The 10425-nt window shown below is 45.0% G+C and overlaps 1 pseudogene across 1 annotated transcript; it reads right to left on the bottom strand.

Annotated features, from left to right (window-relative positions):
• Positions 1 to 1508: 1508 nt before the first annotated feature.
• On the bottom strand, positions 1509 to 7488 carry LOC311117017 (metalloreductase STEAP3-like; annotated as a pseudogene). Its single transcript has 5 exons — positions 7430 to 7488; positions 6277 to 6782; positions 5424 to 5951; positions 5034 to 5198; positions 1509 to 3013 (listed from the first exon to the last, which is right to left on the bottom strand). The product of its transcript is annotated as a metalloreductase STEAP3-like (transcript).
• Between the last annotated feature and the right edge of the window lie 2937 nt (positions 7489 to 10425).

Below are 10425 nucleotides of genomic sequence, written 5' to 3'. Positions count from 1 at the left end.
AGATTAGTATGGCTTCTATTCTGGTGATCTGCCCACTAGTCATTGGCATTGCCATTGGACTAGGTGGTGCGGGTCTTTAACCGATGACGCGGTATATTGTGACGCCCGTAGGGGTTTTTAGTTGCAGTACTGCGGGACTCGGTTGCAGCCATTGCTAGGCCTGACCTTCTCGTTTCGATGGGAAGTGTTAGGCTCGGCAGGGAGTACATTTTGGAGCGCTACGCTCCGCCTTAAACCACTAGGAGCAGAGCTCCCCTATGGGGCGGAGCTCCACGATATAGAACGATTAGTTACCGGAGTGTAACTCCAGTTCTATGAGTGGAGCGGAGCCCCATAGGACTTAAGGCCCTGCCGACCCTCTCTAGTCTCGCTGAAGAAAAATATCTCGGGAGGCTGATTGAGGGGAGGCATCCCCTCTTATAGGGACACCTGTACTCCTATTGGCTGTAGGTGTGTGCATAATTTTGTCTCAGGCTGTCGCTGCCTTAGGGCAGAGGGTAAACCACTAGGAGCAGAGCTCCCCTATGGGGCTCCGCTCCACTCATAGAACTGGAGTTACACTCCGGTAACTAATCGTTCAGCGTAGCTAGGTTGTACGGTCAGCCTCCTCACCTCATCCGCAGCCTTTTCAAATTCAGCCTCGAGAAGAGAAAAAAAAGTTTTGTATTGCGCTCCTTGTGGGGACCAAAGAATCGATTCCCATCCAAAATCCTATTTTCCTTAACCCTAAATCTAACCCTTAACCTAACATTAAACCAAACCCTAACCCTAATTGTAACCCTAAACCTAAAATAGTATTTAGTCCCCACTTGTCAAAATGTTCTTGTTTTACTATCCTTGTGAGGACTTCTGGTACCACAAGGTCAGTTAAACAAAACCACACACATAATTTCCCCTATATACTGAGAATAATATGTAAATCAGCGGATGCTGAAAATACTTCCACACCACATTGTGTCAAAATATTTGTATCCGACTTAAAAATAAGTTGAATACCTTAACACCCCAAAAATTCTCCCTATGACAAAATCAGTCCTATATGCCACACACATCAGTTAAAATGCATGTGTCTACACGAAGCTATTTGCAGTAGCGTCATAATAGATTCGCTGCAAAAAAACTGTTTTAAAAAGAAATGCATGACACCTAGAAGGTATCTAACATTTTAAACAGATGATTGTTAGTTACTGCACATAAAAACAAAAAATAACGAGGTTTCTGTTTACCATAGACATGTTGTTCCCCAGAAAAAGACCCAGCTACTCCTTACATGTGGGAATGCTCACTTCCGTGATTTCATATGGGAGTTGTCTTACCTTTAACCCTTGAGTAGGTGGTGGTGACATCTCAAATTCCATTGGAAAGCAATGAAATGAGAGGTGACAAATGCATTAGCCTATAGCTACCACAAGAGGACAGCATGTGTCCAGTCTCTCTCCAGGTCAGTAAGGAGTGAGACAATAAAATTTCATTCATGAACTTCTACATAACAATGAATTGGTAAGTTGTGGAAAATACTGTGTTTATTCTGAAAATAAGCACTATCAAAATATACATGTCTTTGATTTCATTTTGTGGATAAACTAATGGAAATTCGTACATTTAACAGAACCACAAGTGACGCAAGAAAAAATTTAACAGTCAGAGAATATAAAATAGCTCTTACAATTTCAGATGTACCATTGAGTCACCATGACAGCAGGTTTATTTGATCATTCAATAAAATTAGTACATTTTATACAATGTCATATTTAAATTATACCTATATCACAGTGTAACTTCAACACAGAAACAAAACATGAGCCATCCTCGACTGGGTTTGGTGCCAGCAACAATTTGGGACTTGATAGTAGATTTCTCCAATCTTTGACACACATTTGATCTTTGAAAGACTCTGACCAGGTAAAGTCTAAACATTATAGTGCATTCATTGACGCGTAAAAACAGTGCAACAATAATCTAAGGCAGAAAATATAAAGGTCTATTTTCTAAACACATCTCCGAGCAGTAAGAAGCGATTACACAGCAGAAGCAGGCATGACACCCCCAAACAACCGATGACATTGTTGTGAGTTGCAACATTTTGGCTCTGACTGACCTTAGCGTCAGGGCAGGCAAATCAGACAGCTGAGCCAGATTCAGCCGCGAGCAGGACAGAGCTGAGGCATCTAACAGTACTACAAGTACAGCCTCAGATGCCCAGGCTTCGCTCACATTGAAGTGAAAGCCTGAGACAGAGGCTACTACAAGTACAATGTATTTTATTTTGATTTGTGTGATAGCATTGGATGCCCAGTATTTGACTGGCTAAGAGACTAGTAGGAAGACAATGACAATGTCTGGTTTCCAGTTTAGTTAAAGGGAGTAGCGGCAGCAAATTTAAAAGCAGCACTATAATAGCCATTTCCGAAATGCATAACTGTACATGTGCCGGAGGCTTAGTGAGCAATACAACCATAGTTCATTTCTCTTGATAAATATACCAAGGTAAACAGTAGTGCTATAGATGAAATGGCATCCAAACAAGTAGCATGTTCACTAGTAAAACAAAGGCCATTGAAATCCCTAAATTGTTTTTGATGCATAAGGCTACTGTTGGTGATATTCCATCCCTTATAATGACACGGTCAGTACTTCTCTCCCATCGCCACTTGCCTGTGTGTGTGTGTGTCTTCCATGCTTCCTTCATTCAACCCTGCATGTAAGACTAAACCAAGCATCTCTCTCAAACATTACTGATGTCATCCTGTGATGGCCCGTTACACTCGTCCTCAGGCAGTGTGAAGCGGATGGCTCGGCTCGGCTCTTCTCCCAACCCCTCCTGATACGACTCAGCCGGAGAGCCACACACGGCAGGGACAGAGCCAGCCTCCCCAGCAGCACAGCCAGCGGCAGGGCCAGCACCAGCAGGAAGGTGGTAGAAGCGATACTGCTCCGGGTCCAAGCCCCGGTCCCAGCCGTAGGTCAGCGTGTGGAGGGTGGCCATCACCAGGGCGGTGTAGCCAAGTCTGGACTAGAGGGGAGAAAACGTATTTGAATTGAACTGAATCTGGGTGATAGCCGGCTTCAGATGTACTCACTATAAGTTAATTTGGTTTGAAATCCAGTTTTTTTTTATTCAATACAATGTCAGGTCGTGAGATCCGATGGTGATGGCCCATTTTATATTGAACGTTTAAAAAAATACACTTCTGAACTTATAAATCCCCCAATACTCCATCCATACCCAATCAAACCCCTTTATGAAAGACTGTAAATGCAAACGAGGTTGGCCTACCCAGATGTACAGAACACCGGGGATCTGGCTGTTGACCTTTGAACCTTCTACATAACCTAATAACTCAACATCTTAGTGAGGTGAAAGGAAGTGGTGACTTGAGTGGTATATTATATGTGCAGTATATTAGCTCACGAGTGTAGTAAAGAGGCCCAAGGGGACAGTATGACCTACAAGCTCAACATTTGTCCTTAATGAGCCCCTGTAGTCAGCGCGTGTGTGTGTCTGTGTGTGTGTTCCCTCTAATTATTAGCACAGTACAGGGCACTACAGAGAGCAGCTGAATTATAATTACCCTTGACAGGCGGGAAGGTTCACTGTCGTGACTCACCCATTTCATCCCCATCCCTAAGTATACTGAACAAAAATATAAACGCAACATGTAAAGTGTTGGTCCCATGTTTCATGAGCTGAAATAAAAAATCCCAGAAATGTTCCACAAGCACAAAAAGCTTATTTTTCTTACATTTTGTGCACAAATTTGTTTACATCCCTGTTAGTGAGCATTTCTCCTTTGCCAAGATAATCCATCCACTTGACAGGTGTGGCATATCAAGAAGCTGATTAAACAGCATGATCATCACACAGGTTCACGTTGTGCTGAGGACAATAAAAGGCCACTTTAAAATGTGCAGTTTTGTCACAACACAATGCCAGAGATGTCTCAAGTTTTGAGGGAGTGTTAAATTGGCATGCTGACTGCAGGAATGTCCACCAGAGCTGTTGCCAGAGAATTGAATGTTCATTTCTCTACCATAAGCTGCCTCCAATAAAATTTTACAGAATTTGGCAGTACATCCAACTGGCCTCACAACCGCAGACCACATGTAACCACACCAGCCCAGGAACTCCACATCCGGCTTCTTCACCTGCGGGATCGTCAGAGGGAGGGTGGGGGGGTATGCTGAGGAGTATTTCTGTCCGTAATAAAGCCCTTTTGTGGGGAAAAACTCATTCTGATTGGCTGGGCCTGGCTTCCCAGTGGGTGAGCCTATTCCCTCCAGGGCCCACCCATGGCTGCACTGCTGCCCAGTCATGTGAAATCCATAGATTAGGGCCTAATTTATTTATTTAAATTGACTATTTTCCTTATAAGAACTGTAACTCAGTAAAATCGTTGAGATTGTTGCATTTATACTTTTGTTCAGTATACATGTTTATTACTTTTATACTTAATGCATCTCATTTTACCAATAATTATACAAGGCTCTGTTAAGAAAGTCTGGGCAAGTTAACAGTTCCTAATACCAGCCTAACTCACTTAAAGCCATGTCCGTCTGTCGTCCGCACTATGAATCAGCAGGACTGAACTCACTACATTATGTCTGGCTGGCTGCAAGCTTAAGGGACTGCAAGACTGTAATCTTGATGGAGAATAATGCTCAAATGTTTTACTGCGGCTCCGGGCTGTTGGCAGACAGGCCATTCTGACAGGCCAAGCAGAACCCAGGCCTTTTATCACAGGGACTAGCAGCATGTGACTAATCTGGCGCCGACTGGATCAGCTTAACATACATATGAAGGGGAAGTTCTAAAAGCTCCAAAGAAGGACAAATCCCTGGAAAATGGAACCATTATAGTAAAGTTCCCCCTTTATGAATTCCGAGGCATGCGAGAAGAAGAGTTGACACGCATAGCTCAGAGGTTGTCTTTCTACAGTAGGCTACAATGTTAATGGGTTTTGCCAGTCTTCGACTGCTCCATTGACTTACTGCTCATGTACACAGAAAAGGTGTGTGTGTGCAAATGTGCTGACCTGTACGAAGCTGAACTCCCTCCAGTTGAGAGATTTGCCCACGGTGGGCAGTGAGGAGATAGCCAGCAGAGAGAGCAGGCCCAGGGCCAGGATGCCTATAGACAGATACAGCTCCATCCTTCACACCTTCTCCTCTACCCACGAGTCCTCCTGGCCTGCCTTCACCTGCACAGCAAACACACATTGTTGCTTACTGTGAGGTCAGGTGGTTACACTATAATATGCATAATCCATTACAAATGTTTTACCATATTGAAAACGTTATAAATGCTGATGAGTAGAAATGTTTTTAATGCTTATGTTTAGACCCATACATTTATACTTCAATACTAATTCATTTATAGTATGTAGGCTACACTATTCATAAATAGTTTGATGACGCTTTCTCACCTGTTTGAAGGCAGCATTGAGCAGACTGTAGCGTGCAGACCTGCGCATGGGCAAACACAGGCTATAGACGGCATGCAGGGCTGCGCAGAGGAAGGCACAGAGGCCCAACTGCTTCCGAAGCTGCAGCCAGCGATCCAACCAGTTGGGGAAACGCCTGTACTTGGTGCCCCACGACAGCTGCAGGAAGGCAGCCACGAGGCCCGGCAGGTAGACCAGAGCCAGGGTCACCAAGGCCACCGAGGGGAGAGTCACGTTTACCACCTCCACCGGCATTTTGTAGAATGCGCTCTTCCCCGCCGTGGCGTATGGGTGGATGACGTCACGTAGGAAGTTGTAGGCGTAGAAGAAGAGGAAAAGGCAGAGGGTGGAGAGACAAGGGAGACGCCACGAAGGGAAGAGGTACAGGGGGGTGTTCTCTATCTCCTGGGCAGAGGAGAGGCGGCCCATGTCAACAGGGATGAAGCCTAGACTGCGGCAGATCTGGAGTACAGCGCTCTTGGCCCTACTGCTGTCACTGCAAATCAGCACCTGGATAGTAAAGAGAAGAGTGTCAGCTAAGGGAAGGGAATCTTCACCAAGGAGAACCCAACTGAAGAGACACTATACTTCACCAATAGCCTACCCTACATCACATCGTTTAGCTACAGTGACATCGTATGACCAACACCTGTGAGAATATGGTTGCAAGATGAGAATGTGTGAAACATCTAACATTACATAAACTGCAGACATTGTCCGGTTTAGAGCAAAAAATATATAAAAACTGTACGTCCAAATGTCATTCAGAGTAGTAATGTCTGTCTGTATGTCTCTTCTCTGGCACTGTTGTGTGTTCAGAGGACTTAGGCCTTACCTGTCTGCTGCCGTCCCGTGGCCCCGTCTGCAGGCTCCAGGCCGAGATCACATTGAAGCCCTTCACCACACTGCTCTCTGGGAAGATATCGGCCAGCTGCTCCGCGTAGGACTGCTTATCCCTGTTGATCTTAGTACCGTTACTAACATCCACCAGAATCTTCCCCACTAGCGGCTCCCTCAGCCCAGCCAGGGTGGAGTAGTGCTCGGGGAAGAGGGCCACGAACACCAGGTCGGCCTGGGTGGCAGCCTGGTGCTGGGTGGTCACCTCAGCCTCCTCGGGAAAGAGGGAGGCACAGCGCTTGGGGTTGCGGCTGCCCACCACCACCCGGTACCCGGAAGCTACCAGCCCGGTGGCTAAGGAGCGGGACAAGTCACCTGTGCCCAGGATGCCAACCAAGGGGGTACCTGGATCGGAAATTGAGGTTTTGAGGTGTCTGGGGCTGGGGCTGGCACCACCCCATATTAGAGGCTTCTTCATCTCCTCCTGGGGCATCCTGTCCTGCGCTGAAAAAAACAAAAGGTCACTAACAGTGTCACATGTCTATCAATAGACAATTGTGTCTGTGCAGCATTCAATGTAAAGATGATTTTGTTATTGACACAAATTAACACTGATGTACTACTTGATTCAACTGGCAAACTAGCTAGCTAGCTAATGCAACCTGCTTATAACTGCTATAGCTAGCTAGCTAGCTAACTAACTAACTAGCTAACTCTACTACTACTACTACTACTACTACTACTCCTCCTCCTCGCAGGCTAACGAAGTTACTAGCTAGACATCCTTTATTTGTGCACACCTCTTGCAGGTGTACTGCCTTCAATACTTAGACAATGAGGTATTGAAGCCAGGGCTACGCAAATTGATATTCTAGCTAGCTACTCCTACTCCAAAGGAGAACTCATGTTAGCTAGCTAACAGTTAGCTAGCTGAGCTGGCTACCTACCTGTCCTTGCTTGGTTGAACGCAATGCTAGCTAGCTAAGAAAGTTAGCTAGCTAACATTTGGGCAAAAATATAGAACACAGAAGTACCAACTATTTTCGACAAAATTGGTCAACTTCTATAAATGTCCTATGTATACTTTAACTAACTAGCTACAGCAAAACAGTAGACACAAATAACTTTTTAATTCATCTTGGTTGGCTCACCTCCTTTCTTGACGTCTGTGTATTTTTGTCCTATGCTCATAACTTTGTGACGCAGAAATCTGTCCCCACCCCAACCGCGCCTCTGTGTGAAGAAGATAAATTCCTCGCCAAACTGACATGAAAGCTGACCTACAGTAGGCTAGGACTGGCCCATTAAGTTAACAGTAGCTACAGTATAAGTTATTCCTAGCAAGAAGACAGTAGACAACCCATAATTAACATGGTTCGAAAAGCTCTGACTCTTATGTAAATTGATTGCAGTGTCTATGGGTATTTAGAATTTTTATTTCAAGATGTTCTCTGTGGTGCATTAATTTTACATTGGATGTTTGGCTTGCTGTATCACAAGTTTATTTTCCATGGGGATCTTAAATGCTGTTGTTAAAAGTCAGCCCTGGGATTTACTGTAAATTAAAAACATAGGCCCACTAAAAGTAAAAGGGAGATTTGACTGCAGGTCAGAGGCTGTCAACACAGCTGTAACAGTCTGCCTTTGCCAGCTGTAGAAGGTTAAATGTATCCTTCTGGCTTACATGGTTTCCTCTCTCTCTCTCTCTCTCTCTCTCTCTCTCTCTCTCTCTCTCTCTCTCTCTCTCTCTCTCTCTCTCTCTCTCTCTCTCTCTCTCTCTCTCTCTCTCTCTCTCTCTCTCTCTCTCTCTCTCTCTCTCTCTCTCCCTCTCCTCACATAACCTACATTTGTCGATTTTCCATCCATTTGTAAATTATGGTTATTGATGGCTAACACTTGGGATGTTGAAGTTGAAGTAAAGTAAAGCACTGGAATTGAAACTGTCATTTTGTGGCTATGACCTATGATGGAGATATTGTAATCTAATTTTGGAAGGTCATGTGACATTGATTGTGCAATTTGTTTGACATGAGTAGGCTACATCTGAATGTTATGTGACTCCAGTGCCATGCCACTCCTATGAAATGATAAGTGATCTAATGAGAATGAGATATGACAAGGTTTTGTCTCTATCCAGATTCAGGAGATTCAAGGCTACTTGATTCAAGGCTACAGTGCATAGGCCTACATAATGTAAGTAGGCTAAAGACAATTAACCAACGACTGTAGCAGTCCGTTCCATTTCATAAGATGGTTATGAAGACATTTCTGTCAGCCACCGCCTTATATTGCTGCAGCATTTTAGGCCACTTTAAACTCTGACTTTACACTCCGAGATCCGTTATGGCATCAGTGTCTGTGGTTAACTTTAATCTCAGCAGACAGCTCTATCTGGGCTCATGTTGGATGCCAGGCATGTCCGAACTATTTCCCCGCCTGCCTTGCTCCCAAGCCCTGGCTGCTCCTCCGTATTACTGTAACCTTCCCGGCTCCGTCGGTCAAGATGAGCGTGGAAAGCTGGGATTTCTGTGGAAAGCCTCAGCCTTGATCACAGAATCACACAAATATATGACCATCAGCAGCCGTCCGTGACAGATTTGGAGTGTAATATCACACTGATCCATCTTGTAATCTATAAATCACAGAGCATTTAATGTGATTTATTGGAAATAAATGACTGTCTTTGATACAGGACCACATTTTTTTCATGAAGATTGTATACATATTTCATATACATTAGCCTATGTTTCAGTCTATTTTAACATCTAAGATTTCCCTTCATGCCAACAACTGTAAGAATGCATTTGCTGGCCTCCTGAGTGGCGCAGTGGTCTAAGGCACTGCATCGCAGTGCTAGAGGTGTCACTACAGACCTGGGTTCGATCCCAGGCTGTGTCGCAGTTGGCTGCGACCGGGAGACCCATGAGGTGGCGCACAATTGGCTCAGCGTCATCCTGGTTAGGGGAGGGTTTGGTCGGCCGGGATGTCCTTGTCCCGTTGTGCTCTAGCAACTCCTTGCGGCGGGCTGGGCGCATGCACGCTGACATCGGTCGCCAGTTGTACGGTGTTTCCCGCCGACACATTGGTGCGGCTGGCTTCTGGGTTAAGTGAGCAGTGTGTCAAGAAGCAGAGCGGCTTGGCGGGGTCGTGTTTCGGTGGATGTGTGGCAATGGACCTTCGCCTCTCTCTCGAGTCCGTACGGGAGTTGCAGCGATGGGACAAGACTGTAACTACCAATTGGGGAGAATAATGCATTTGCCTACCAGCAGCAGATAACCATTGTCACATTCAGTTTGCTTATAGTGAGGTGTTAAGTTATTTATCTTCTACAACATGTTTTAAGTTTTTAATGTAAAGATTTGATTTGTAACAGAACAAGGGACTACCGGTCACTCTGTGACCTCTAGGGTCAAAGGTCAACAGAAATCCAGCCAAGTCTAAAAACCTTCCTCCACGTCATCCACTGGCACCATGTCAACCACTGCCCAAATCTTTTCATTATGAGCTGGGCAGTGGGCACTAATGCAGCCCAGGGGACCATGACTCTGTGAGTCCAGTCTTACTGCATCAGATAACGCAGACTGGGCTGGAGAACTGGGTCAGGCTAGAGTTGGAGCCTGGGAGCAGACATTTATAGCCAGCAGTAGCAACGCATGTTCAATGTGTAGACAATGGAACACTTTGGTGCTTCAAAATCGGACACATACACAGAGAGTGGCGCAGATCAATGTCAAATGCTGTGTTTAGCTGGGATTCGATCTTTAATTTTGCTGAAATTTTGCTGATGATATTTCAATGGGCATTGCTCATTTGAATCACATAATTTCAAAAAATGTATTGCATTGTACCAGTTATTATTATTCACCAACTACTTCTCAGATATAGTTCAATGTGTCAAATCGGAGGGCCTGTTGTCTGGACCTATGGCAGTCTCTATGGGGGTGCCAAAGGGTTCAATTCTTGGGCCGACTCTTTTCTCTGTGTATATCAATGATGTCGCTCTTGCTGCTGGTGACTCTCAGTTCCACCTCTACGCAGACGACACCATTTTGTATACATCTGGCCCTTCATTGGACACTGTGTTAACAAACCTCTAAATGAGCTTCAATGCCATACAACACTCCTTCAGTAGCCTCCAACTGCTCTT

This window comes from Coregonus lavaretus (assembly GCF_964263955.1).
Source record: "Coregonus lavaretus genome assembly, contig: HAP1_SCAFFOLD_941, whole genome shotgun sequence".
NCBI classification, from domain to species: domain Eukaryota; kingdom Metazoa; phylum Chordata; class Actinopteri; order Salmoniformes; family Salmonidae; genus Coregonus; species Coregonus lavaretus.
This window is presented reverse-complemented; position numbering and strand designations above follow the sequence as displayed.